The sequence below is a fragment of the Hemitrygon akajei genome, unplaced genomic scaffold, assembly GCF_048418815.1.
Source record: "Hemitrygon akajei unplaced genomic scaffold, sHemAka1.3 Scf000096, whole genome shotgun sequence".
Classification (NCBI taxonomy): Eukaryota; Metazoa; Chordata; class Chondrichthyes; order Myliobatiformes; family Dasyatidae; genus Hemitrygon; species Hemitrygon akajei.
Genome location: NW_027331982.1, coordinates 2,274,206 through 2,298,142, shown reverse-complemented (window position 1 = coordinate 2,298,142; position 23,937 = coordinate 2,274,206). Strand labels below are relative to the sequence as shown.

The following is a 23,937-nucleotide window of genomic DNA, read 5'->3' as shown; positions in this document are numbered from 1 at the left end:
TATGTCCCTCCCGGCATTTGACGGTGGTAAACTCAGAGTCAGCAATGGTATTGACCCTCAGGAGGAGGTGATTAGGCTTTTTCGTTGGAGATCGATAAACTGCCGGCAGTGTGCGTCTGGATGAGTGGGTCGTTTTCAGACTGGAAGGAGGTAGCGTTTGGAGTACCCCAGAGATCAGTCACTGACCACAGTTGTTCACAGTTTAATGTCCTGGCGGAGGCAGCGAGATGTGAGATGTCCCAGTCTGCTGGTGAGGCAGAAAGAGTGGAGTCGGGGGAGGGGAGGCGATTCACATGCAATTTCGTGGCTTTGCATTCAGTACATAGTGCACTGTGTGGCTGCAGTGGCGGGTTCCAATCTGCTGATTACATTTGCTGACCACACTACATTGATCCGCCGGATCCCAAATAATAACGAGGCAGCGGATAGTGAAGAAGTCATCACCCCGACACAGTGCTGTCAAGAAAACAACCTCTCCCTCATTGTGACAAAAAACACAGGAGCTGGTTGTGGATTACAGGAGGAATGGAGACAGGGACCAAATTCAACATTTCCAACTCTGGTATTGACACAAAATGCACATTTTAATATTGATCATGACACAATGTATTTTATAGATTGTTACTGACAGAGAATCGTACAATTTGTGTTCCGTGTGTTATCTGAATGTACTTGACACACTTTCACTGTTCAGAACAAGTTGGAGGAACAAGACTTCACTTTCTAACTGCCCACACTTCCGGCATCAGGCACAACATCAAACTCTCTGTATCAAAATGGATCATTCCTCCCCTTCATCAGTCTGTGACTTGGCTCAGTTTGTCTGTCTCCTTCGCATTCTGAGCATGCGCCACACACCGACTGAGATCACATTTTATTTACACGGCTGTGACTAGAGACTTTCTGATTATTATGTCCCTCCTGGCATTTGATGGTGGTAAACTCAGAGTCAGCAATGGTATTGACCCTCAGGAGTAGGTGATTAGGCTTTTTCGTTGGAGATCGATAAACTGCCGGTTGTGTGAGTCTGGATGAGTGGGTCGTTTTCAGACTGGAATGAGGTAGCGTTTGGAGTACCTCAGAGATCAGTCCCTGACCACAGTTGTTCACAGTTTAATGTCCTGGCGGAGGCAGCGAGATGTGAGATGTCCCAGTCAGCTGGTGACGCAGAAAGAGTGGAGTTGTTGGAGGGGAGGCTATTCACATGCAATTTCGTAGCTTTGCAATCAGTACATAGTGCACTGTGGGGCTGCAGTGGCGGGTTCCAATCTGCTAATTGGATTTGCTGACGGCATTACATTGATCTGCCGGATCCCAAATAATAACGAGGCATCATGACACAATATTGATCATGACACGATGTATTTTATATACTGTTAATGACATAAAACATATTTACAGATTGTTACTGACAGAGAATCGTATAATTTGTGTTCCGTGTGTTATCTGAATGTACTTGCCTGTGATGCTGCCACAAGTCAGTGTTTCTCTGTACCTGGACCTTCCCGTACTTGTGCACTTGGCAATAAATTCAACAGGACCTGAGAAATCACAGTGAGATTTGATTAGTGATGATCATCTTGGCAGCTCGGTAGGTCGAATGTATGAGACAGTACACTGTTAAATGCAAAACCCTGAACAGTGTTGATGATCAGAGGGATCTTAGACTCCAAGTTCATCGCTCCCTGAAAGAGACTGCACAGATTGATCGGGTGGTTAAGAAGGCAAATGGCATGGTTGTCTTTATTAGTTGAAGCACTGAGTTCAAAAGTCGGGAAGTTGTGTTGCAGCTGTTCCGAGCCTGCGGTCGTACTGTGACTGTTTCTTTAAGAGCGCAGGCGTGAGGAGGCGGGGCTATGACGTCAGTCACAGGCTGACAGCGCTGACTGTGGACTGAACCATGAGAGAGAGAGAGCGATCTGCAGACAGGCAGTCGGCCAGTCTAAAGAGAGAGAGACTGGAAAAGCTGATAGCTTCAGTTAGTCGCAGCTGAGGCTTGGAACTCTCCTGTGCCCACAAGAGTGGGTTGATCATCGGTACACAGAACCACAACGAACGTGTGTGGCTGTCAGTTCGTACAATCCATAGGAGTGGAATTTGGAATATCTTGTATTAACCCTTGCCTGGGTATGTTGTGTGGTAACCATGTAAGACGGTATTCCTGTGACAGGTCACTTTCACTGAGAACTCGTCTGTGGACGGATTCGACGGATAAGAACTTCGTCGACGGTTATTTTGAAGTAACGGCCTTTTCTCTACGTTTCACCCTGGATTACAAATATCTCTCTCCCGTCATTTATTCCGTGGATTTCTGAACTTTCCTACTTTACCATCTCAAGACTCTAAACTTTGATCCCTCAGGCTCGATAGTCTGGGAGTTACATTTACACAAATATACACTTAATACTGTTAACTTTATTTCGTTAAGTTACTATATTATAAGTAGATACTAATAAACAGAGTGTTTTTACCATCAAAACCAGACTCCAGTGTGAACTCTATTGCTGCTGGTCCGTTTCTAAAACGCTTCAGTTCGTAACACAGTTTTATAAAACGAGTTAGACTACATCTGGAGTGTTTCATACAGTTCTGGTCGCCCCCATTCTCGGAAGGATGCCGGGGCTTTGGACAGGGCGCAGAAGAGGTTTCCCAGGATACTGCCTGGATTAGAGAGAACCAGGCTGGACAACATTTCAGTTCATTTCAGAAATGACAACAATTCAGTTTCCTTCTGTGGCTCCAGAGCAGAAGCTCAGTCTGTCTAATATTTCCGCACAATTAAAATGAGGAATTTGTTTACTATCATCATGTACTGAACTTCCAATGAAAATCTTGCCTGACGTACCATCCGAACAGATCGATACATTGCAACAGTCCATTGAGCTGATATACGACAGAACAATCACTGTAACAAAGTATTATGGCTGCAGAGAAAGTGCAGTGCAGATAGACATATGGTGCAGAGTCACGTCGAGTTACATTGTGAGGCCTAGTCCATTTTATCATTCATTTGGCTTATAACCACAGACAGGAAGCCGTCCTTGAGCTTGTCATTACTAATAACTGCAGCTCTTCTTTTTTCTCACTTTCTCGTGGCACTAGACAGGGAATGTCCATTAAGCACTTTATTGTTTAATCTTGTATTGGAGCCCTCAGCTATAACACTAAGTGAAGCTAAAAATATTCATGGTATCTCTATGAATGGAACCATACATAAGATTTCTCTTTAAGCAGATGATCTTTTGGTTTTTATTTCAAATCTTGAGGAATCAATTCCTAATCCTTTGGAAACACTTAAAGATTTCGGTAAATTTTCAGGATATAAACTTAACTTGAGTAACAGTGAATTGTTTCCATTAAATGTCCTTGTTAGTATATATAATGATATTCCTTTTAGAATAGTTAATATATTTAGATATTTAGGTATTATTATTACTAAAAAATATAAAGATCTTTATAAAGCGAATATAGTTCCTTTAATGGACTCCATGAAACAACAATTTTCTAGATGGAATCCACTTACGTTTTCTTTAATAGGTCGTACTCATGCTGTGAAAATGATTTTACCTAGATTTTTATATATTTTCCAAAATATACCCATCTTTTTAACTAAAACAAATTTCGATCAAATTGACTCTCTTATTTCTTCCTTTATTTGGAATAATAAGAGACCAAGAATTAATAAGTATCATTTACAAAATTCTAAAAAAAGATGGTGGACTTGAACTTCCTAATTTAAGACTGTATAATTGGGCTGTGAATATTAGACAATTATATTTTTGGTTATATTGGCTTGATAAGAACCAAAAATCATTATGGGTTGAATTGGAATTAAAAGCTGTTAAACAATTTTATTTAACGTTAGTTTTAGGAGCTCCATTACGTTTACAGCTCTCTAAAATTCCAAATTTAAATATTTACCCGGTTATTAAACAATCCCTACGGATTTGGGTTCAGTTTCGTAATTTTTAAAAAAAAATTAAACAATTTACGTTGTATAGTTTTTATATCGAAACTTTCCATTTAAACCATCAAGAACTGACCCAATTTTTCTCCTATGGAAAAATAAAGGGATCCATTCTTTTACAGATTTATTTTGTAATGGTCGATTGATGACCTTTGAAGAGTTAATTAACAAATTTCCTCTCGCTCGTACACATTTTTTGCAATATGTTCAGGTGAAACATTTTTTACAACAATGTTTACCTAAGTTTCCATATTTACAAGAATCTGATTTGTTGGATACCATTTTGAAATTGAATCCCTTAGTGAAAGGTTCTATTAGCAGAATTTATAATTTATTTTTGTTACAAAAAAAGATTAAAGACTAAAGATTAAACAAGATTGGGAGAGAGAACTTAATATGACCCTTGTTAAAGAAGATTAGCTTCGAGTTTTGAAAAACGTAAATTCTTCTTCTGTATGTGCCAACCATTGTTTAATTCAATTTAAAACTGTTCACCGTTATTATTTTATAAAGGAGAGACTATCTAAAATATTTCCTACTACAGACAAATGCTGTGATAATGTGAAACTGAAGTAGCTACTTTGTCACATATGTTCTGGTCATATTCTTCATTAAAATCGTTTTGAAAATCTTTATTTTCTGCAATTTCTAAAGCTCTGAAAATGAACTTACAACCTAATAGATTGACTGTTCTATTTGGAATAGCTCTACATCATATTCAGGATATTTCATCTTCAGATCAACATGTAATTCCATTTGTTACACTACTGACAAGAAGGGATATTTTATTAAAATGGAAAGATATTTCTTCCCCTACATTAATTGAATGGTTTTCTCAAGGAATGTTATGGCTTAGTTTGGAAAAAATAGAAGTAGAACTTTTGATACTCGATTCGATTTTGAGAGAAGATGGGGTTCTCTTGCCAAATATTATCACTTAATTTGAATTATGCTATATGGTTTCCGTCCAATTTTATTTTTTTATAAATATGAAATGACGGTTGATGATTCTTTTTTAAAAAATTTAGATGATGGTCAAACGTATTGCTCCGGAGGGTTCATTGCTAACGGATTTTCCCCTTTTTTTTTTGGTTACTGGGTTTATTTCCGAGGTAGATGGGGTACTTTTTTCCCTTATTTTTCTATATATATATTTGGCATTTTTATATTTTACGATCAGTTTTTTTCAGCTTTATTAATTGTATACATATTAATCTATTGACGTTTTGAATCATTTTATAGCTGTAGAAGAGCATGTATCAATAAAAAAGATTCTAAAAATGAAAAATGAAACTGGCAAAACAATCACGAGACATATGGTGCAGAGTCATGTCGAGTTACATTGCGAGGCCGAGTACATTTTATCATTCATTTGTCTTATAAACACAGACAGGAATCCCTCCTTGAGCCTGGTGTTACGCGCTTTAAGGCTTTTGTATCTCTTCCCCGATGGGGGAGCGGGTTTGCAGCGAGAATGTCCAGGTTATGAGGTTCTTTGAGTACATGGCCTGCTTTTCCGAGGCAGGGGAAGTGTAGGAAGAGTCCATGGAGGGGAGGCTTGTTTCTCTGATGTTCTCTGCAGTTCCTTGCAGTCATGGGCAGAGCAGTAGCCATACGAAGGCGTGAAGTATCGACAAGAAGCTCAGAGACCTCGGCCTTCAACCTGCCTTGTGTAGCTGGATCCTGGACTTCCTGTCAGATAGCCTGCAGGTGGTAAGAGTGGGCTCCCTCGCCTCTGTCTCTCTGATCCTCAGCACACATACCCCACAGGGTTGTCTCCTTGGCCCCCTCCTTTACTCCCTGTGCACCCAGGACTTGTGTCGCCACCCACAGCTCCAATCTGTTAATTAAATTTGCTGACGACACAACATTGATTGGCCTAATCTCAAATAATAACGAGTCAGCCGACAGAGAAGAAGTCATCACCCCGACACAGTGGTGTCAAGAAAACAACCTCTCCCTCATTGTGATAAAACCAAAGGAGCTGGTTGTGGATTACAGGAGGAATGGAGACAGGGAGCAAATTCAACATTTCCAAGACTGTTATTGACACAAAATGCACATTTTAATATTGATCATGACACAATGTATTTTATATATTGTTAATGACATAAAACATATTTACAGATTGTTACTGACAGAGAATCGTATAATTTGTGTTCCGTGTGTTATCTGAATGTACTTGCCTGTGATGCTGCCACAAGTCAGTGTTTCTCTGTACCTGTACCTTCCGATAATTGTGTACTTGACAATAAATTCAACAGGACCTGAGAAATCTCAGTGAGATTTGATTAGTGATGATCATCTCGGCAGCTCGGTAGGTGGAATGTATGAGACAGTACACTGTTAAATGCAAAACCCTGAACAGTGTCGATAATCAGAGGGATCTTAGACTCCAGGTTCATCGCTTCCTGAAAGAGACTGCACAGATTGATCGGGTGGTTAAGAAGACAAATGGCATGGTTGTCTTTATTAGTTGAAGCATTGAGTTCAAAAGTCGGGAAGTTGTGTTGCGGCTGTTACGAGCCTGCGGTCGTACTGTGACTGTTTCTTTAAGAGCGCCGGCGTGAGGAGGCGGGACTATGACGTCAGTCACAGGCTGACAGCGCTGACTGTGGACTGAACCATAAGAGAGAGAGAGCGATCTGCAGACAGGCAGTCGGCCAGTCTAAAGAGAGAGAGAGAGACTGGAAAAGCTGATAGCTTCAGTTAGTCGCAGCTGAGGCTTGGAACTCTCCTATGCCCACAAGAGTGGGTTGATCATCGGTAGACTGAACCACAACGAATGTGTGTGGCTGTCACTTCGTATAATCCATAGGAGTGGATTTTGGAATATCTTGTGTTAACCCTTGCCTGGGTATGTTGTGTGGTAACCCCTGGAAAACGGTATTCCTTTGACAGGTCACTTTCGCTGATAACTCGTCTGTGGACGGATTCAACGGATAAGAACGTCGTCGGAGGTTATTTTGAAGTAACGGCCTTTTCTCTACGTTTCACCCTGGATTACAAATATCTCTCTCCCATCATTTATTCCGTGGATTACTGAACTTTCCTACTTCACCATCTCAAGACTCTAAGTTTTGTTCCCTCAGGCTCGATAGTCTGGGAATTATATTTACACATATATACACATAACACTGTTAACTTTCCTTTATTTCATTAAGTTACTACATCATAAGTAGATACTAATGAAGAGAGTAGTTTTAACATCAAAGTCAGACTCCACTGTGAACTATATTTCTGCTGTTTCGTTTCTAAAACGCTACAGTTCGTAACACAGTTTAATAAAACTAGTTAGACCACATTTGGAGTGTTTCATACAGTTCTGGTCGCCCCCATTCTCGGAAGGATGTCGGGGCTTTGGACAGGGCGCAGAAGAGGTTTACCAGGACCCTGCCTGGATTAGAGGGCATGAGCTATAACGAGAGGCTGGACAAACTTGTGTTGTTTTCTCCAGAGCGGCGCAGGCTGGGGTGAGACTTGATGGACGTTTATAAGATTACAAGAGGAATAGATAGAATGGACAGACGATATATTTTTCCTGGGGGTTGAAATGTCTAATACATTTAAGGTGAGAGGAGATGTGAGCGGCAAGTTTGCTTCTTTCCACAGAGTGGTTGGTAGCTGGTTCTCCGTCTGGGGTGGGAGACCCTCCACCGTCACCTGATCCCGTTTCCTGTTCACGTTTTTCCGCAGATCTGCAGCATCTGCGGGTCACTGCTCTACGTGTACGTGTAGCTTCATCTTTCCCCGTTCAGACAAGGCAGTGAGATCCGGATCTGTCACGTTTTCTCGTTGTGGTGCACAATATGTTTTTTTCTGCAATATTTTCAGCATGTTTCATTCCACTGTTTTTACCTGCTGATGTGCAGCCAATGTTTCTGGGTGTCTGACCCATTTATGTGAGAATTTAGCCTTTTCTATTTCTCTGCGCTTTTCATAAATGTCTACAGTTCAGTTAAGCTTCACTCCAAAATTTCCAAAGCAACAACCCGGTCAGTCAAATAGTTCCACACAATTAAAATAGTTTATTACAACTTTTTTTCATTTTGTACTATTTATATAATTTAACTATTTAATATGTATATTCTTATTTTAAATCACAATTGTTAAAATCTATTGTTATGAATTAGGTTCTACTGCTGCCGCAGGGACAACGAACTTCATGACATATGCCGGTGCTATTAAACCTGATTCTGATATTGATATGTGAGACCCACCACCGGTCACCTGATCCCAGTTACCGCAGATCGTAATGTGAGATTGAAGCATTTTCCATATATTTGTATTCCACAGAAATGACAACAGTTAAGTTTCCTTCTGAGGTTCCAGAGCAGAAGCTCAGTCTGTCTAATATTTCCACACAATTAAAGTGGGGAATTTGTTTATTCTCATCATGTACTGAGCTACAGTGAAAATCTTGTCTGACGTACCATCCACACAGATAGATACATTACAACAGTACATTGAGCTGATATACGACAGAGCAATCACTGTAACAAAGCATTATGGCTACAGAGAAAGTGCAGTGCAGATAGACATATGGTGCAGGGTCACGTCGAGTTACATTGTGAGGCCGAGTCCATTTTATCATTCATTTTGCTTATAAACACAGACAGGAAGCCGCCCTTGAGCTTGTCATTACTAATAACTGCAGCTCTTTTTTTTCTCACTTTCTCGTGGCACTGGACAGGGATGTCCTTTAAGCCCTTTATTATTTAATCTTGTATTGGAACCTTTAGCTATAACACTACGTGAAGCTAAAAATATTCTTGGTATCTCTATGAATGGAACCATACATAAGATTTCTCTTTATGCAGATGATCTTTTGGTTTTTATTTCAAATTTTGAGGAATCAATTCCTAATCTTTTGGAAACACTTAAATATTTCGCTAAATTTTCTGGATATAAACAACTTGAAAAAAGTGAATTGTTTCCATTAAATGTCCCTGTTAGTATAAATAATGATATTCCTTTTAGAACTGTTAATACATTTAATGTCATTCAATGTCTGTAGTGAGATGCTGAAGATGTTCTATAGGTCAGTTGTGGAGAGCGCCCTCTTCTTTGTGGTGGCGTGTTGGGGAGGAAGCATTAAGAAGAGGGACGCCTCACGTCTTAATAAGCTGGTAAGGAAGGCGGGCTCTGTCGTGGGCAAAGTAATGGAGAGTTTAACATCGGTAGCTGAGCGAAGGGCGCTGAGTAGGCTACGGTCAATTATGGAAAACCCTGAACATCCTCTACATAGCACCATCCAGAGACAGAGAAGCAGTTTCAGCGACAGGTTACTATCGATGCAATGCTCCTCAGACAGGATGAAGAGGTCAATACTCCCCAATGCCATTAGGCTTTACAATTCAACCGCCAGGACTTAAGAACTTTTTTAAAGCTATTATTAATGCTTTTTGAGATAGTGATTTAGATGCATATCATATTTTTACTGAGTTAAGTATTGTATGTAATTAGTTTTGCTACAACAAGTGTATGGGACATTGGAAAAAAGGTTGAATTTCCCCATGGGGATGAATAAAGTATCTATCTATCTATCTATCTATCTATCTATCTATCTATCTATCTATCTATCTATCTATCTATCTATCTATCTATCTATCTATTTATCTATCTATCTATCTATCTATCTATCTATCTATCTATCTATCTATCTATCTATCTATCTATCTATCTAGATATTTAGGTGTAACACTTACCCACAAAGGCTGGTATATGTCTAGTGGAAAAGGAGATCCAGCCACACAACAACCCACCTCCCGTACACGCAGGTGCTGTGAGAATCGCGTTTATGCCTCGCGGCCGCCAACAGTATCAAACCCACAACAAATACCGGTATGAAATACACTTTAAAGAGTTTACTAAGATTAAAAGAGTATTAGGCAATACAATATACATATATACAAGAAAAAACAAAAGGCGCCAACTTATCAAAGTTCAGTCAGTTTAGTGCACTTGGTGGAGCTCATCCAGCGAACCATTTGACTCCTCGTCGCTTGCCCTCCAGAATTCCGCGTTTTCCACTTCGGACTCCCCGGTGGTCGTCCGAGCGCACGTCCTCCTTCCTCGGCATCTCCCTCCCGACTCCCCTCACTCCCAAGCCCGCGCAACCCTTCCCCCAAGTTCCCAGCCTCACAAAACACAATAACATTCCCCATTGATTAACAAATGAATACAATTACCATATCAGCCATTCTAAAGCGAAACAACGGCGAGAAAAACATTTAACAGACAAAGAAACATTCCTACTCGTAATAAACCAAAGAAGCCCTTTTTAGTAACATACACAGGACATTGTACATAGGTATTATAATTACTAAAAAATATAAAGATCTCTATAAAGCGAATATAGTTCCTATAATGGACTCCATGAAACAACAATTTTCTCGATGGAATCCACTTACTTTTTCTTTAATAGGTCGTATTCATGCTGTGAAAATGATTTTACCTAGATTTTTATATATTTTCCAAAATATACATATCTTTTTAACTAAAAAAAATTCGATCAAATTGACTCTCTTATTTCTACCTTTATTTGGAACAATAAGAGTCCAAGAATTAATAAGTATCATTTACAAAAATCTGAAAAAGATGTTGGACATGCACTTCCTAATTTCAGCCTGTATTATTGGGCTGTGAATATTAGACAATTATGTTTTTGGTTATATTGGCTTGATAAGAACCAAAAATCATTATGTGTTGATTTGGAATTAAAATCTGTTAAACAATTTTATTTAACTTCAATTTTAGGAGCTCCATTACCTTTACAGCTCTCTAAAATTCCAAATTTAAATCTTTACCCGGTTATTAAACAATCCCTACGGATTTGGGTTCAGTTTCCTTTTTAAAAAAAAAATTTAAACAATTTAAGATGACTAGTTTTTTACATCGAAACTTCTCATTTAAACCTTCAACAACTGACCCCATTTTTCTCCTATGGAAAAATAAAGGGATCCATTCTTTTACAGATTTATTTTGTGATGGTCCATTATGATCTTTGAAGAGTTAATTAACAAATTTTCTCTCGCTCATACACTTTTTTTTGCAATGTGTTCAGGTTAGACATTTTTTACAATATTTACCTAAGTTTCCATATTTACAAGAATCTGATTTTTTGGATACCATTTTGAAATTGAATCCCTTAGTGAAAGGTTCCATTGGCAGCATTTATCATTTGTTTTTGTTACAAAACGAGAACTTATCACTAAAGATTAAACAAGATTGGGAGAGAGAACTTAATATGACCTTTGTTAATGAAGATTGGCTTCGAGTTTTGAAAAACGTAAATTCTTCTTCTGTATGTGCCAACCATTGTTTAATTCAATTTAAAACTGTTCACCATTATTATTTAACAAAGGGGAGACTATCTAAAATATTTCCTAGTATAGACAAATGCTGTGATAGATGTAAAACTGAAGTAGCTACTTTGTCACATATGTTCTGGTCATGTTCTTCATTCAACCAAAGGAGTTGAATGACTTCAGACCTGTTGCCTTGACGTCGCACGTGATGAAGACCATGGAGCGGCTGATAATACAGAATCTGAGGCCACAAACCAGGCACGCCCAGGATCCTCTTCAGTTTGCGTATAAGGAGAAGGTGGGAGTGGAGGATGCTATCATGTATTTGCTGCACAAATCACTCTCTCACCTAGATGGGGCCAGTTGTGCTGTGAGGATTACATTCCTTGACTTCTCTAGTGCCTTTAAAACCATCCAGCCCAAGATCTTAAGGCACAAACTAACGGAGATGGGAGTAGACTCTCACATGGTGGATTGGATAGTGGACTACTTGACAGATAGACCTCAGTATGTGCGGTTGGGAGACTGTAGGTCTGACACGGTGGTCAGCAGCACAGGAGCGCCGCAGGGAACCGTACTCTCTCCGGTCCTGTTCACCCTGTACACATCAGACGTCCTGCCATGTGCAGAAGTTTGCTGATGACACGGCCATAGTGGGGTGTGTCAGGAATGGACAGGAGGAGGAGTATAGGAAACTGATACAGGACTTTGTGATATGGTGCAACTCAAACTACCTGCGTCTCAATATCACCAAGACCAAGGAGATGGTGGTGGACTTTAGGAGATCTAGGCCTCATATGGAGCAAGTGATCATTAATGGAGAATGTGTGGAGCAGGTTAAGACATACAAGTATCTGGGAGTACAGTTAGACGAGAAGCTAGACTGGACTGCCAACACAGATGCCTTGTGCAGGAAGGCACAGAGTCGACTGTACTTCCTTAGAATGTTGGCGTCATTCAATGTCTGTAGTGAGATGCTGAAGATGTTCTATAGGTCAGTTGTGGAGAGTGCCCTCTTCTTTGTGGTGGCGTGTTGGGGAGGAAGCATTAAGAAGAGGGGCGCCTCACGTCTTAATAAGCTGGTAAGGAAGGCGGGCTCTGTCGTGGGCAAAGTACTGGAGAGTTTAACATCGGTAGCTGAGCGAAGGGCGCTGAGTAGGCTACGGTCAATTATGGAAAACTCTGAACATCCTCTACATTGCACCATCCAGAGACAGAGAAGCAGTTTCAGCGACAGGTTACTATCGATGCAATGCTCCTCTGACAGGATGAAGAGGTCAATACTCCCCAATGCCATTAGGCTTTACAATTCAACCGCTAGGACTTAAGAACTTTTTAAAAGCTATTATTAATGCTGTTTGAGATAGTGATTTAGATGCATATCATATTTTTTTACTGAGTTAAGTATTGTATGTTATTAGTTTTGCTACAACAAGTGTATGGGACATTGGAAAAAAAGTTGCATTTCCCCATGGGGATGAATAAAGTATCTATCTATCTATATATCTATCAATCTAAAATCGTTTTGGAAATCTTTATTTTCTACAAGTTCTAAAGCTCTGAAAATTAATTTACAACCAAATAGATTGACTGTTCTATTTGGAATAGCTCCACATCATATTCAGGGTATTTCATCTTCAGATCAACATGTAATTGCATTTGTTACACTACTGACAAGAAGGGCTATTTTATTAAAATGGAAAGATATTTCTTCCCCTACATTAATTGAATGGTTTTCTCAAGGAATGTTATGTCTTAGTTTGGAAAAAATAGAAGTAGAACTTTTGATCCTCGATTCGATTTTGAGAGAAGATGGGGTTCTTTTGCCAAATATTATCATTTAATTTGAATTATGCTATATGGTTTCTGTCCAATTTTATATTTTTATAATTATGAAATGGCGGTTGATGATTCTTTTTAAAAAAAAATTAGATGATGGTCAAACGTATTGCTCCGGAGGGTTCATTCCTAATGGATTTTTTTCCCTTTTTTGTGGTTAGTGGGTTTCTTTCCGAGTTAGATGGGGTACTTCTTTCCCTTATTGTTCTATATATAGATTTTTCCATTTTTATATTTTACGATTTTTTCAGCTTTATTAATTGTATACATATTAATCTATTGACGTTTTGTATCATTTTATAGCTGTAGAAGATTATGTATCAATAAAAAAGATTCTAAAAATGAAAAATGAAACTGGCAAAACAATCACTAGACATATGGTGCAGAGTCACGTCGAGTTACACTGTGAGGCCGAGTACATTTTATCATTCATTTGGCTTATAACCACAGACAGGAAGCCGTCCTTGAGCCGGGTGGTTCGCGCTTTAAGGCTTTTGTATCTCTTCCCCGATGGGGGAGCGGGTTTGCAGGGAGAATGTTCAGGTTGTGAGGGTCTTTGAGTACATGGCCTGCTTTTCCGAGGCAGGGGAAGTGCAGGAAGAGTCCATTGAGCGGAGGCTTGTTTCTCTGATGTTCTCTGCAGTTCCTTGCAGTCATGGGCAGAGCAGTAGCCATACGAAGGCGTGAAGTATCGACAAGAAGCTCAGAGACCTCGGCCTTCACCCTGCCTTGTGTAGCTGGATCCTGGACTTCCTGTCAGATAGCCTGCAGGTGGTAAGAGTGGGCTCCCTCACCTCTGTCTCTCTGACCCTCAGCACACATACCCCACAGGGGTGTCTCTTTGCCCTCTCCTTTACTCCCTGTGCACCCATGACTTGTGTCGCCACCCACAGCTCCAATCTGTTAATTAAATTTGCTGACGACACTACATTGATTGGCCTAATCTCAAATAATAACGAAGCAGCCTGCAGAGAAAAAGTCATCACCCCGACACAGAGGTGTCAAGAAAACAACCTCTCCCTCATTGTGACAAAAACAAAGGAGCTGGTTGTGGATTACAGGAGGAATGGAGACAGGGACCAAATTCAACATTTCCAACTCTGGTATTGACACAAAATGCACATTTTAATATTGATCATGACACAATGTATTTTATAGATTGTTACTGACAGAGAATCGTACAATTTGTGTTCCGTGTGTTATCTGAATGTACTTGCCTGTGATGCTGCCACAAGTCAGTGTTTCTCTGTACCTGTACCTTCCCGTAATTGTGCACTTGGCAATAAATTCAACAGGACCTGAGAAATCTCAGTGAGATTTGATTAGTGATGATCATCTTGACAGCTCGGTAGGTCGAATGTATGAGACAGTACACTGTTAAATGCAAAACCCTGAACAGTGTCGATGATCAGAGGGATCTTAGACTCCAAGTTCATCGCTCCCTGAAAGAGACTGCACAGATTGACCGGGTGGTTAAGAAGGCAAATGGCATGGTTATCTTTATTAGTTGAAACATTGAGTTCAAAAGTCGGGAAGTTGTGTTGCGGCTGTTACGAGCCTGCGGTCGTACTGTGACTGTTTCTTTAAGAGCGCCGGCGTGAGGAGGCGGGACTATGACGTCAGTCACAGGCTGACAGCGCCTACTGTGGACTGAACCATAAGAGAGAGAGAGAGCGATCTGCAGACAGGCAGTCGGCCAGTCTAAAGAGAGAGAGAGAGACTGGAAAAGCTGATAGCTTCAGTTAGTCGCAGCTGAGGCTTGGAACTCTCCTACGCCAACAAGAGTGGGTTGATCATCGGTACACGGAACCACAACGAATGTGTGTGGCTGCCACTTCGTATAATCCATAGGAGTTGATTTTGGAATGTCTTGTGTTAACCCTTGCCTGGGTATGTTGTGTGGCATCGCCTGGAAGACGAACTCGTATGTGGACGGATTCAACGAATAAGAACTTCGTCGACGGTTATTTTGAAGTAACGGCCTTTTCTCTACGTTTCACCCTGGATTACAAATATCTCTCTCCCATCATTTATTCCGTGGATTACTGAACTTTCCTACCTTACCATCTCAAGACTCTGAGCTTTGCTCCCTCAGGCTCGATAGTCTGGGAGTTACATTTACACATATATACAAATAACTCTGTTAACTTTCCTTTAGTTTGTTAAGTTACTATAATAAAGTGAGTGGTTTTAACATCAAAACCAGACTCCAGTGTGAACTCTATTGCTGCTGGTTCGTTTCTAAAACGTTTCAGTTCGTAACACAGTTTTATAAAACTAGTTAGACCACATCTGGAGTGTTTCATACAGTTCTGGTTGCCCCCATTCTCGGAAGGATGTCGGGGCTTTGGACAGGGCGCAGAAGAGGTTTACCAGGACACTGCCTGGATTAGAGGGCATGAGCAATAACGAGAGGCTGGACAAACTTGTGTTGTTTTCTCCAGAGCGGCGCAGGCTGGGGTGGGACTGGCTGGACGTTTATAAGATGAGGAGAGGAATAGATAGACTGGACAGACGATATATTTTTCCTGGGGGTTGAAATGTCTAATACATTTAAGGTGAGAGGAGATCTGAGCGGCAAGTTTGCTTCTTTCCACAGAGTAGTGGGCAGCTGGAGTCACTGCCTGGGGTGGGAGACCCTCCACCGTCACGTGATCTCATTTCCTGTTCACGTTGTTCCGCAGATCCGCAGCTCGACGTGTAAGAGTGGGCTCCCTCACCTCTGTCTCTCTCACCTTCAGCACAGATACCCCACAGGGGTGTCTCCTTGACCCCTCGTTTACTCCCTGTATTCCCATGACTTTTGTCGCCACCCACAGCTCCAATCTGCTAATTAAATTTGCTGACGACACTAAACTGACTGTCCTAATTTTAAATAATAACGAGGCAGCCGACAAAGAAGAAGTCATCACCCCGACACAGTGGTGTCAAGAAAACAACCTCTCCCTCATTGTGACAAAAACACAGGAGCTGGTTGTGGATTACAGGAGGAATGGAGACAGGGACCAAATTCAACATTTCCAAGTCTGTTATCGACACAAATACACATTTTAATATTGATCATGACACAACGTATTTTATACATTGTTAATGACATAAAACATATTTACAGATTATTACTGACAGAGAATCGTATAATTTGTGTTCCGTGTGTTATCTGAATGTACTTGCCTGTGATGCTGCCACAAGTCAGTGTTTCTCTGTACCTGTACCTTCCCGTTCTTGTGCACTTGGCAATAAATTCAACGGGACGTGAGAAATCTCAGTGAATTTGATTAGTGATGATCATCTTGGCAGTTCGGCCCACCTGGACAAAAACGACACGTACGTTCGGATGCTGTTCATAGACTTCAGTTCAGCATTCGACACAATCATCCCTCAGAAACTGACTGGAAAGCTGAATTTACTGGGCCTGAACACCTCCCGCTGCAACTGGATCCTAGACTTCCTGGTTGGGAGACCTCAGTCAGTCCGGATCGGGATCAGCATCTCCAACACCACCACACTGAGCACGGGTGCTCCCCAGGGCTGTGTGCTCAGTCCACTGCTCTTCACTCTGCTGACCCACGACTCTGCTGCAACACACAGCTCGAACCACATCATCAAGTTCGCTGAGACACGACCGTGGTGGGTCTCATCAGCAAGAACGACGAGTCAGCTTACAGAGAGGAGGTGCAGCGGCTAACGGACTGGTGCAGAGCCAACAACCTGTCTCTTAATGTGAACAAAACAAAAGAGATGGTTGTTGACTTCAGGAGGGCACGGAGCGACCACTCCCCGCTGAACATCGACGGCTCCTCGGTAGAGATCGTTAAGAGCACCAAATTTATTGGTGTTCACCTGGCAGAGAATCTCACCTGGTCCCTCAACAGCAGCTCCATAGCAAAGAAAGCCCAGCAGCGTCTCTACTTTCTGGAAAGGCTGAGGAAAGTCCATCTCCGACCCCCCATCCTCATCACATTCTACAGTGGCTGTATTGAGAGCATCCTGAGCAGCTGCATCACTGCCTGGTACGGAAATTGCACCATCTCGGATCGCAAGACCCTGCAGCGGATAGTGATGTCAGCTGAGAAGATCATCGGGGCCTCTCTTCCCGCCATCACGGACATTTACCCTACACACGGCATCCGCAGAGCAAACAGCATCATGAAGGACCCCACGCACCCCTCATACAATCACTTCTCCCTCCTGCCGTCTGGGAAAAGGCACTGAAGCATTCGGGCTCTCACAACCAGACGATGTAACAGTTTCTTCCCGCAAGCTATCGGACTCCTCAATACCCAGAGCCTGGACAGTCACCTTACTGCCCTATTGTCCTGTTTATTATTTATTGTAATGTCTGCACTGTTTTGTGCACTTTATGCAGTCCTGGGTAGGTCTGTGGTCTGGTGTAGTTTTTTTTCTTTTCTGTGTTATTTTTTATGTGGTTCAGTCCAGTTTTTGTACTGTGTCATGTAACACCATGGTCCTGAAAAACACGTTGTCTCATTTTTACTGTGTACTGTACCAGCAGTTGTGGTCGAAATGACAATAAAAGTGACTTGACTTGAATCGGCAGCATCTGCGGGTTTGTCTCCGAGGCCCCGCCCACGCTCTGATGACGCATTAAGCACACTGCGCATGCTCACATTCCCGGGCTGGGCAGTGATTTTTTTTCTTTGTGTTGAAGCGAGTCCGGAGCGGCGGATCTACGGGATCCGGATCGGGAGAGGGTCCTCGCCCCCTCGGGCGGGGAGCCGGGAGGTCGGATCATTCTCTGCGGAGCGGGACCGACAAGATCCATGCCGTGAGTATTGAGTCCGGTCCCGACCGATGCTGGGCAGTGAGTCCCGTTAACTTCCCCGAACTCGCGGTCTCACCCCGCTTCCTGGACAAAACCTACCGGGGTCGGTCCGGATTGTGAGACCTTCACATCGAACCTGGGAATACTTTCTATGGTGTGTTGATAAAAGTTGTTTCGGGGAGAAGGGTAAATGCCAAAGTTCCTGTTGTTCTGTCTTTGTCATTTTAGTACATAGTAGTATGCACTGTTAATTCAGTGTCTGTGCATTGCTGGAGGGTCGTCAGTGATTGTCTTTGATCCCTTCTCCCACCCGTTCCATCTGCTTAATCCCTGCCCATCTTGTTCAACCTCTGTCCGGCCTGCATCCCACCACCTCGATGATAAATATCGACAATCTCTCTTTTACCGTTGCCTTCATTGTGAAGTCTTTTGTCTCACGGAGTTATTTCTGAAATCGGTGTTTGTTACCTGGAACTACCAGAGGATTTATTTAATACAAAATGAGGAAGGATAAAGACAGTCTCTACAATTTTAGTTTGAAAGTTACCAAATGGCCGCTGTGTTAATCTTTGTCAGACAGAAACTCCCAGTGTTTACAGTTGAGTCTGATATTTCCTGTTTTGGTCATGTTTGGAGAGGCAATTTTCCTGTTGCCAGGAGCAGCCGCAGGATCTGCAGGGAGTGGTGCACATTTTTATCGCTCTCCGGTCACTTCCCCTCATTGAGAGTTAGTGGCCTCGGGAGCAGATGGAACAGACTGATAGTGGGGTGGGGAGGATGTTGTGAGCATTCACTGTGTCGACTGTATTAACCCTGTGTTGGAATGCAGAGAAAACTAATGAATGTGGGACTTAAATTTGTGCAACTTTGTTCAGGCCGTCACAAACATCTGGTAATCAGTCAATAGTTGTGCATCATTTAAAGTAAAAAGAGAAAATGCTGGAACCGTTCATCAGATTGGGCAGCAACAGTTCTGATACTGAGTCTTCCACAGTTTCTCTTTCCACAGATCCAATCTGATGTACCGAGTTTCCAGCATTTAATTTCAATTTGAAATGAAAAGCCTGTTATTCCTGTTAGCCTACAGGAAATGTGACGGCCAATTGTGCTGGGCAAAATCTCATTTAACAATCGGACAATGATAAAGTGATTTCAGTTTAGCTGCTGCAGACAACGTGAAACGTATCCCTGCCTGCTGGTGACCCACGCCCAGTTTTCCAGCCCAATATCTGCTCCAGTCAGAGGTTTATCAGGTTCCCATTCTGCCACAGGTTGATGTAGGAGTGTTAATTTTTGAACTCTGAATGGCCGGGACACTGCAGCATGTTACCGGCAGCAAGGGAGTCCTGGGAAAATTGGTGCTTGAACTGTAATCCTGGGGTGTAGACTCCGGGAATATGGATCTGTCAGTATTTAGGATTTGAACAGGTCAGTACTTCTGTAGCTGGGTCTGAATGTTCCTCCTTCCACAGTGAATCAGAAGTCTCGGCTTGCTGGACATTGGTTGTGGGGGAATCCCTGATGTGGGGACGATGAGCGAGGATTCTGGGGTCGGTAAGTGTCACGTTCAGCTGTGCGACCCTATCACAGAATTTGACTAAGTTAAAGTGGATCTGGGGATCGAGCTGCTTGGGCTTATGAGGTGTTGAGAGAGTGTTTCTGGTCTGGTCTCAGTTGTTTGGAAATACTTCAGTTGTGGCATAACTCGAGTTTTATGAAGTTGCAACATAACATCCTGAATTTTGAATGCAATATCTTGACTTATTAAGGATCAGTTGAGGGTGGGTTGGTGCTCGTTTAAGTAAACCTACCGAATACTGAAAAGCCTGGATACAGTGGACATGGAGAGGATGTTTCCATTAGATGGAGAGTTTGCGATCTGAGAGATCTGGGCCTGTTTCTGTTCCAGTTCTCTGTGTATTTAATGAGAAGGAAAAACCAGACCCTACTTGGGTCTGAAGAACCAGTGCTTGGAGCCCAGTTTTTCTGAAACTGTGTCAACAATTTGGCTGAGGGACTAAATTCAACATTTCCAAGGCTGCTTTGAAAAAAAACGTAATTTTATACATTGTTAATGACACAAAATGTATATTTATGACTATTGACACAACATATTGTTAATGACATAAAACATTTTCTGTATTGTTACTGACAGAGAATTGTATAATTTGTGTTCTGTGTGTTATCTGAATGTACTTGCCTGTGATGCTGCCACAAGTCAGTGTTTCTCTGTACCTGTACCTTCCCGTACTTGTGCACTTGGCAATAAATTCAACAGGACCTGAGAAATCTTAGTGAGATTTGATTAGTGATGATCATCTTGGCAACTCGGTAGGTCGAATGTATGAGTTAAATGCAAAACCCTGAACAGTGTTGATGATCAGAGGGATCTTAGACTCCAAGTTCATCGCTCCCTGGAATTGACAGGGTGGTGAAGAAGGCAAATGACATGCTTGCCTTTATAACTCAAGATATTGCATTCAAAATTCAGGAAGTTATGTTGCAACTTCTTAAAACTCGAGTTAGGCCACAACTGAAGTATTTCCTGCAGTTCTGTTCGCCTCATTCCAGAAAGCACTTCAATGGCCCAGGAGAGGGTACCGAAGATTTTTTGATTTGGAACAAGAAGGCAGCGGGAGAGCACCAAAGGATTTCCAGCGGGAAGACATTTTGAGTTCTTGGGGGAAGAGAGAGGCCAGACTACGCAGGCATGTGTCGTCAGCCTGTTGAATGCAAACAGTTTAAAAAGAAGGCAGCCATATCCAGCGGGCAGTGTTGGGAGCGGGCAGCGGATTGAGAGGCAGCAGAGTGAAAGGGCTTTGGCTCAACGGGCTTCGGCAGTAACGGGACGAGGCGAGGCAGTTGTTGATTGCAAAAGGAAGTTGTATGTGTGTGAGGCCGATTTTCTGTGGTCGGTGTCAGATGTGGGAGGTCCTGGAGTCTCCTGGCGTCGTGGACGGCCACATCCGTACCCGGTGCATCGAGATGCAATTCCTAAGGGAGCGTGTTAGGAAACTGGAGCTGCAGCTCAATGACCTTCGTCTGGTCAAGGAGAGCGAGGAGTTGATAGAGAGGAGTTACAGACAGGTGGTCACACCGGGGCCACGGGAGACTGAAGAAGTGGGTCACAGTCAGGAGGGGGAAGGGGTAGAGTCAGGTACTAGAGAGTACCCCTGTGGCTGTACCCCTTGACAATAAGTACTCCTGTTTGAGTTCTGCTGGAGGGGGGACAGAGTCTGGCCCTGTGGCTCAGAAGGGGAGGGTAAGGAAGAGGAAGGCAGTAGTGATAGGGAACTCTATAGTCAGGGGTTCAGACAGGCGATTCTGTGGACACAGGAAAGAAACTCGGATGGTAGTTTGTCTCCCAGGTGCCAGGGTCCGGGATGTTTCTGATCACGTCCAAGATATCCTGCAGCGGGAGGGAGAACAGCCAGAGGTCACGGTACATATTGGTACCGATGACATAGATAGGAAAAGGGAAGAGGTCCTGAAAACAGACTACAGGGAGTTGGGAAGTAAATTGAGAAGCAGGACCTCAAAGGTAGTAATCTCGGGATTACTGCCTGTGCCACGCAACAGTGAGAATAGGAATAGAATGAGGTGGAGGATAAATGCATGGCTGAGAGAATGAAGAAGGCGGCAGGATTCAGATTTCTGGATCATTGGGACCGCTTTTGGGGCGGGTGTGACCTGTAAAAAAAAAGGATGTGTTGCACTTGAATCCCAGGGGGACCAATATCCTGGCGGGCAGGTTTGATAGAGCTGTTGGGGAGGGTTCAAACTAGTTTGGCAGGGGGGTGGGAATCAGAATGTGAGTGCAGGGATTAAGGTAGAAGGACAAGGGCATGATGCTAAGAGTTCTGAGTTGATGAGGAAGGACAGGCAGGGGACAGAACATAATTGTAGCCAGTTAAAGGGGTTGAAATGTGTCTAATTCAATGCTTGAAGTATTAGGAACCACGAGGATGAACTTAGAGCATGGATTAGTACGTGGAACTATGATGTTATGGCCGTTACTGAAACTTGGTTGGAGGAAGGGCAGGATTGGATGATGCAGTTCCCCGGGTTCATGTGTTTCAAAAGGAATAGGATGGGAGGTAGAAAAGGCGGGGGAGTGGCATTGGTGGTCAGGGATAGTATCATGGCTATAGAAAGGGAGGATGCTGCAGAGGGAGTGTCCACGGAGTCAGTTTGGGTGGAAGTCATAAATAGGAAGGGATCAATCACTGTGCTGGGAGTAGTCTGTAGGCCCCCATATAGCCCTCAGGCCACCGAGGAGGAGATAAGTAGGCAGATTTTAGAATGGTGCACTAAATACAGTGTAGCAGTTCTGGGTGATTTCAACTTCCCTCATATTGACTGGCACCTCCTGAGTGCAAGGGGGATAGATGGGGCTGAATTTGTTAGGTGTGTTCAAGAAGGATTCCTGACACAGTATGTGGACCGGCCGACGAGAGGAGAGGCTATACTGGATCTAGTTCTGGGGAATGAACCTGGTCAGGTGACAGACTTCTTGGTGGAGGAGCATTTTGGTGAGAGTGACCACAACTCCCTTAGCTTCAGCCTAGCTATGAAAAAGAAATAAAATCAGACTAAATGGTGAAGTGCTTAACTGGGGAGGGGCTAACTTTGAAGGGATGAGGCAGGAACTAGCGAGAGTAAATTGGAAACAGATGTTCAAAGGGGAAAGCACGGAAGTAATGTGCAAGAAGCTTAGGGACCACTTGAGCTGAGTTCAGGATAGGGTTGTCCCACTGAGAGAAGGGAAAAAATGGTAGGAAAAGGGAACCATGGCTGACGAAAAATGTGAGGCAACTCGTCAAGAGGAAAAAAGAAGCATATGTTAGATATAAGAGGCAGGAAGTAGGTGGGGCTCATGAGAAATATAGGGTACCCAGGAAGGAGCTAAATAAAGGACTTAGGAGAGCTCGACGGGGGCATGAGAAGGCCTTGGCATGTAGGATTAAGGAGAACCCCAATGTGTTCTATGCATATGTGAACAATAGGAGGATGACGAGAACAAAGGTGGGACCGCTAAAGGATAAAGAGGGCAACGTGTGCCTGGAGGTGGAGGAGGTTGGGGAGGTCCTAAATGAATACTTTGCTTCAGTATTCACAAGAGAAGAGGATCTTGATCAGGATGAGGTCGAAGTAGAGCAGGCCTGTGTGCTGGACAATGTGGAGATTAAGGAAGAAGAAGTGCTGGATCTTTTTAAAAACATCAAAATTGATAAATCCCCAGGGCCGGACATGATACACCCCAGGTTGTTGTGGGAATTGAGAGAAGAGATCCCTGAAGCATTAGCTATGATCTTTGAATCCTCTTTGGCTGCAGGGGAAGTGCCGGAGGACTGGAGAATGGCAAATGTAATTCCCTTGTTTAAAAAAGTTAATAGGGAGAAACCTGGGAACTATAGACCGGTGAGTCTTACCTCGGTGGTCTGCAAAGTACTGGAAAGGATTCTTAAGGATAGGATCGACGAGCATTTGGAGAAGCACAGTCTACTCATGGATAGTCAACATGGCTTTGTGAAGGGAAGATTGTGCCTCACGAGCCTGATTGAGTTTTTTGAAGAGGTAACAAAAGAAATTGATGAGGGTAGGGCAGTCGATGTGGTCTACATGGACTTTAGCAAGGCATTTGACAAGGTCCCTCAGGAGAGACTCATCCAGAAAGTCATGAGGCATGGGATAAGTGGAACCTTGCCTGTTTGGATAAAAAACTGGCTTACAGGAAGAAAGCAGAGGGTAGTTGTGGAAGGAAAGTATTCTGCTTGGAGGTCGGTGACTAGTGGAGTGCCGCAGGGATCTGTCCGGGGACCCCTGCTATTTGTGATTTTTATAAATGACCTGGATGTAGAGGCGGAAGGATGGGTGTGTAAGTTTGCGGATGACAGGGAGATTGGAGGAGTTGTGGATGGAGCTGTAGGTTGTCGAACGTTACAAGAGGATATAGACAGGCTGCAGAGTTGGGCAGAAAAATGGCAGATGGAGTTCAATCCGGACAAGTGTGAGGTGATGCATTTTGGAAGGACAAA

General features: G+C 42.8%; 1 protein-coding gene across 2 annotated transcripts in view; it reads left to right on the top strand.

The window, feature by feature from the left end:
- Positions 1–17,761: 17,761 nt before the first annotated feature.
- Positions 17,762–23,937, top strand: part of LOC140723007 (NACHT, LRR and PYD domains-containing protein 3-like) — a 53,453-nt gene continuing 47,277 nt past the window's right edge. For both annotated transcript variants that reach the window (XM_073037636.1, XM_073037633.1), the window contains exon 1: positions 17,762–17,902. The gene's annotated coding sequence lies outside the window, so the exon portion shown is untranslated. The remainder of the gene's footprint in view (positions 17,903–23,937) is intronic.